The sequence below is a fragment of the Anser brachyrhynchus genome (genome assembly GCF_964034855.1).
Source record: "Anser brachyrhynchus genome assembly, chromosome: 17".
Lineage (NCBI taxonomy): Eukaryota > Metazoa > Chordata > Aves > Anseriformes > Anatidae > Anser > Anser brachyrhynchus.
This window is the reverse complement of record NC_137710.1, coordinates 12,295,694-12,302,090: the sequence shown is the minus strand read 5'-3', so window position 1 is coordinate 12,302,090 and position 6,397 is coordinate 12,295,694.

The window sequence follows — 6,397 nt, the reverse complement described above, 5'->3', positions numbered from 1 at the left end:
CCGCAGGGTGCCTCCGTTTTGGTGATGCTCTGCAGCCCTTGTCCTCCCCGGTGGGCAAAAACCCACCGAGGGGCTGTAGTTAAACCCAAACTCACAGCTGTGAGGTGCAGCTGAAGGTAGAGAAATCAGTGGGATCAAGAGGGCTGCAAACCTTCTGGAAGAAGAGGGCTGTCTATGCGGGGAGCTAAACACCATGGATGTCCGTGGGCTGCTGGCCCCAGCAGCTGAGGCAGGACTCGGTGTCCCCCCTGCCTGGTGCTTGCTGGTGTGGGGAGGAGGATGCTGAGCCAGCTGGGCGTCTGCCTAGCCCCTTGTTGCTGGTTTTGATGGACAGCAACAATTTCTTATATTTTTTTTTCCCAGCAGGGCAGAGCAGCTCTGGCAGCAGACAAGGGGTAAGGTGATGCTGGGGTTTGGTACCCTCAGGTCTCAGGGCATCTGCTCCTCGGTCCTGACATCCCTTTGCACAGCTCGAGCCTTAGGGATGTTTTGTGCTGCCTGCTTCCTTGCTGTTGGTGTTTTGAACCTTTGTTTATGTGAAGCTACCTTCGTTCACCTTTTTTTGGAGTGGCACGAGGTCTCTGGTGCATTCCCCAAAGCTTTTTTGGGGGTAGGACCTCCTGAATTCATCCAACTCTGACTGCAAGCAGGACTTGGGGTGCAGCTAGGATTTTCTACGTGATGGAGGGCTGCGGAGACCACGGTGCTACGGTTAAATGGATTTCAGAGTGCTGCAGGGGAGGAGCTGGGGGTGAGTCCCCATCCTGGGGGTCACAGCTCTCCCCTCCTGCCCACGGACCCCCGTGGGGTCAGGTCTGGCCCACAGCGAGCTCTGAGAGCTCCTCTTGGGGTGGCTGAGCTGGTGGGGGGTTAATGGGTCGAGAAGGCTCCAGCTTCCTCGGCAGGTGGAGAGGTTTAACTCTGCCCCGCCGCAGCCACCGTTTTTCTGCTCGGGCGGGCAGGAGGCTTAAAATGGCACTTTGGCTGGCAGAAAGATGGGGGCCAGGGGAAGGGCGAGGAAGAAAGCTTTTTACTGCCAAAAATAACTCCGGAACAAAACGAGGAGGTCGGGGGGTGAGCAGGGGAGTGGAGAAGCGCTTTCCCTGGGGGCCAGCGCTGAAGTTTTCACCCTCTGAGTACGCGAGGAAGGAAAGCTTGGGTTTGTGGAAGACTTTCCCCTCCTGCCAGGGCTAAAATGAGCCGTGGTGAGGCATGAGGGTGGCCGGGTGACAGAGCATCCTCCTGTCCTTCCCTCCTGCTGGCTGGCTGCAGCTTTCTGAATGCACTCCCCCCTTGTGTAATAGTGGTTTTCTTGTGTGTTTTTTTTTTCCCTGTATGGTTGGAGCTGGGACAAGAGGGACATGGGATGTGTTGTCCCAGCCCCAAATCCCGGTGTGTGCTGAAAGCAGGGACCCGCTTCCCCAAGGATGGCATCACCCAGAAGTGCTTGTGGTGCTCACCTGCACCCCAGGGAGGTTTAGGGCCACAGGAAGGATTGGGGGCTGCCCTCATAAATCTAAGCAAGGACACAAGGACACCTGACCAGGCTCTGTCCCTCAGCTGGGGACTGATGTGATGGAGCAGGATTTGGTCCGGGGATCATCTCCGCTGCCCGTGGGGGAGGTCTGGCTGCAAAATCTATGAGCTTCAGGCCCTCCTCCCCAAAAAATGGATTTGTAAAGAAGTCCCTGCAGAGGGTGCTTCCCAGAGCAAGTGTTGGGTGGGCATTTGATCGCCGGTGGTGGCCGGCGTGCCAGGAAATACTGTTATTTCTTCCCTTCCCAAGCTGGGAGACAATAAACACCGGGCTCTGCCTCCCTTCAGCTGCGATCCATCAAGGGGGGGGGACTCGCACCAGCGAGCGGGCGAGGGGAGGTCAGTGATTGTGTAAACAGGCACTTCAGAGTTCAGCCGAGCTGGTATTACTGCAATTCATTAGAGGTGTCAGCCCTCTTTGTAGTCCCCGTGCTCACAGAGCCCCTCGCCTGGCAGCTTCAGCACCCAGCCTTGCCAGCAGCAAAATAAACGGCGTGAGGGAGAAGCCCTTGCGGGAGAAGGGAGCTTTGCCGCAAGCTGGGAAGAGGATTTGTTCTGGGGGGACGTGAAAAAAATTTGGGGCCCCTTTGAGGATGGGGTGAGGACCACAGGAGCTCCCCATGCCGCTCGCCATGGGCGCTGTGCGGGGATGGAGCTGGCTAAGGGTGCACAATGCCTTGCCCACCGGGACAAAATGCTTTGCACTGAATTGTTGCTGCTGTTCTGCTCCCTGAGTGCCCCTGGGATGGAGCAGGGACGTGCTGCTGCTCGGGCAGCCCCTGAGCTCCTCCGGGGCTCGGTGCAAAGCTCCTTGCCTTGTGTGAGCAGCCAGGGATGGAGCGGGGCTTCGCACGGAGCCCAAGCCCCTGTGCTGGGTGAGGCTGCGACAGCTTGTTCCCATCCCCTCGCCGCCTGCTCTGCTGCGAAGCTTCAAGGGACTTAAAAGAGCACCAAAAACACCATTCCCAAGAGCGAGACAGGCTGATGTGGTACATAAATGTGGGGCTGGAGCCATGGGGATGTTTTTTGGATTTGTTCATCGCCAGCTGGTAGGTGGCACAGGAGCTGTGTTTCCTGGCTTACTCCATATCGCAGGCTTGAACCAGCTTCTCTGCTTGTAACGAATGGTTGGGATGCGCCCTGAGTGGTTGGTGCTGTACAGAAGGCATTCAGGGGAGTGAAATCCACGGCAGAAATGTGAGGCTTAGCACCTCTGCAAAGCCCAAGGGGTCAGAAGCTGTGGGAGAAGGGCTGGGGAGGCAAGCACACAGTGCCCCCGGAGTGGTTATACGTTTAGTGTGAAAACCTAGTGATATTCCTGATTTTTCCTGTAGGATTTCAGAGCTTCATGTTTTTCAGGCCAGGCTCTGCACCAGTAGAGGCTCTTCCCCTGGGGCACCTGGTGCTGAAGCCGCCCTTGCCCCTTCCAAACCAGGCACACGCGGCGGTGCCAAAGCATGCAGAGCACACCCGCTGCTGAAATCGCCAAATTTCCTTAGGAATAATAATAAAAAAAAAAAAAAGGCAGGAGGGCGCTGGCTGCCCTTTGGCTTTGAGGAGCTCGGTTGGCTCTGCTGCAAGGCTACCAAAAAGCCTGCGGTGTGGCGTGCTGGTCCTGAGCAGGTGGAGCTGGACCGCAACACAGCGAGGATGGTATCGGCATTGCTGGTGGGGTGGGAGGAAGAGCTGAGTCCAGGATGCAAGGGAGCTGCAGCAGAGCCACTTCTGGGACACAAAGCGCTGGCCCCCAGCTCTGCAGCCGCTAATAAACCATCTGGCACCGCTTACTTTAATTGCATTGTGCCCTGGCATAGGGCGGGCAGGCGGAGAGGGTGCCCTACATTCTTGCACCGCGGCATTTGGTCGGGGATAATTGTGCCTGGCCAAGGCAGGCAGGTGCTCTCGATATTTGCACTGCTGGGCTTCTGCAGGCAGGGAAAAGTGATGCGTGCGGTGGAGGAGGGAGTTAAACCTCGGGAGATGCTGTCTCTTGCTGTGCCTTGCCCTTCCCGTGCTGCCTGTCCCCGTACCTGCCGTGGTGAGGTGTCAGGGGTGGCCTGTCACCCTGCGCTGCCCCCAGCGCCCCGGGGGTGGCAGGCTGTGAGCTGAGGCTGAGGGGATGGCTGGAGGTGGAGATGGTCCTCAGGTGGCTACAAAGGGGGAAGGAAAGCACTGGGTGGCCTGGGAGATATATGGCAGCTGGATTCTTGGGGCTGGGACTTGTACAGGGCTCGGCTCCCACACACAGCATCTCCCTGCTTTGGGGACATCTCGTCTGTATTTTTTTATGGCAGCCCTGCCATGTGTCCGTGGTCACAGTGCAGAGCATCTCTGCTCTGGGAGCAAGCAGGGAACAAACCTCGAGCTTCCCATCCGTTCCCCCTGCTCTTCACCTCCCCGGTCCCCCCGCACCCTTCCTCTGCGCTGGCTCCCATGCCTGAAGCCCCCCACCCACACATCGGTGCTCATCCCTGCCCCATCTCCCCAGGCTGGCAAGCCAGCAGGCATCTATGGGTCTTTATTTTCCCAGGGCTTGCTGATAAATGCCGTCTCCGCAACCCCAGCCCCGATTGCCTCGTTATCAGGCAGCGTGCTGCGAGGAAGCGACCCGTGACCCTGCCCGGAGCGACCCCCAGGGAATTGCCCTTATCAGCCCCTTTCTAAAAGCTTCCCTTTTTGACACGACAGGGGAGCCTTGTCCGAGAAGTGCCCAAACAGAGATGGGGCAGGGGTGCTGCGTGCGGCAAGGGATTATTTTCCTGAGGTTGGGAGGGGAGAATCCTCCTGGGGAACCCCGACCCCATTGGAGCAGCATCGTGGGGAGCGTGTAATCCCTCACCCAGCACCTTGCTGAGTCCACCTGCTCTGCACAGATGGGTCCCCAGCTCCACACCCGGGGTTATCAGGGAAAGAGACGGCAGATAAGAGCGTCTGTGGCAGGCAGTGCCGTGGGACAGGCTTGGGGGCTGCCAAACCCACAGGAGGGGAGGCTGGGCTGTTTTCTCCCCTCCTGCGGACCCCATCTGTCCATCAGGAGGAGCGATCCTTCCTCCCTCTTCCTCCTGATGTTCTTATAGCAAACATCCAACTTCCAAAACTTCCAACCTAGCCTCACGTTTATGGAGGTGATGTGCTGGGGCACCGCCGCCCAATTTTCAATCCTGTGCCCTACCCAAGACTGCTCAGCCTTTCTCCTGCTGCTCTGGGTGCCAGCACCGAATTTTGGAGGCTGCCCTCCAGCCCCGTTCCACGCTTTGGGGTGCAGATTGTCCATTTTGATGGGCGGACGGACGGATGGCCAGCCTGTGTGGGTTGCTGGTCCTACCCCCCAGGGATTAGCGGGGATGGGCCCTTGCCAAGCCCCGGCTGTCACTGCGTTCCCACCTTTGATCAGGAGTCGGCATTCCTGAAGTGCTCCGTCTCCCACATGTTGCACTGATCAAAGGCAGCTGTTGCCCGGACCCTCCCCTGAGTCCATTTACACACAACCAAAAATACAGAAACACAAAGGAAAGCGAAGGCGGTGGAAGGGGGGTGACGGATGGAGGAGAGACCAGGCGAGGGGCGGCAGCAGGAGGAACCCTTCTCCTCGCGGAGGGTCCCGGCCACCAGAAGGGCCGGTGGTGAGGCTTTGGAGAGTCACGAGAGAGGTGCAGAAGGCTGCCTCGGGGTGCGCTGCGATGGGGCCGGACCTCATCTGTCCCCTGAAGGAAACGGTGTCACCGCTGGGTGACAGCAATGGCCAGGACCAGCTGCAGCTGCGGGGCCAGCAGGGCATGGCCAACATCTCCGTGGCTTCGTGCGGTCAGGAGGAACACCAGGTGAACCTCATTTTTAAGCCCGTGCCGATCACAGCAGTTTGTGTGCTCGATGCCGAGGTCCCTGCAGCCCCCCGGGGAGGACCATGGTTTTGGTTTGTGCTTTATGGTCTGTGGTTTATCTCCCGTCCCAGTGAGGGTGACCCCAGCTCGGGCAGCCCCCACCTGCCCAGCACCCAGCAGGGATGAGGTGCTCCTGATCAGACAGGCGTGAAGGGCTGCCCACGGCCACGCGTGTCCTTCCTGGGCAGGGCTGGCAGCAGGACAAGCCGTGCCGTGGCACCCGGGTGACCTGGGGACAAACCTCTGGTGCCCCTTTGGACACCAGGCCAAAAGAGACATCTCTCCAAAACCGTGGCATGCTTTGAGTCTGACCCCTCGATGCACCCGGGGAGGGACAGGATCTGCAGCAGCTTCTTTCTTTCTCCCCTTCCCGCCCCTCGCTGTAGCCCTGGCTGCCCAAAGTTCAGCCGCTCGGCTGCAGGCAGCCCAGAACAGCGTTTTACAGCAAGGTGACCCCTGCTCTTTGGCGCTGTGCAAGGCCCTGTCCGGCTGGCGGACGAGCCGGCCGCCTAACGCGCTGTGACAGCTCCACTGGGACCGGCCGAGGGGCCGCGACTTCTCCTCCTGTCAGCGGTGGGATGGGACGGAGAGCTTGTCACCCCCTGCCAGGCACGGGGGGCCTTGGAGGAGGGAGGGCGGGGGGATGGGCAGCACCATGACCATGCCACCATCCTGACGCCCCGACTTGGTTCTTGGTCGGCTGGCACCCAGGCTGCAGGTGGATGGAGCATCACCTTCACCGGGTGCAGCACCTGCCAGGTACCCTCCTGGATTCGGCTGAATATCCCCCCTAGGCATGCCCACGGGATCACCTGAGGTGTATTTTCATGGAGAAAAGACCAAGAAATGTGTCGTGTTCAGTCTAATCCTGAGTCTCTGCTCCGGGGCAGGGCAGCACCTGGTCTTTCCCCTACCGATGCTGTGTGCCCACAGCAGAGGGGTCAGGGATGGTCTCAGGGCAGGTGTTCAAGCACTGGGAG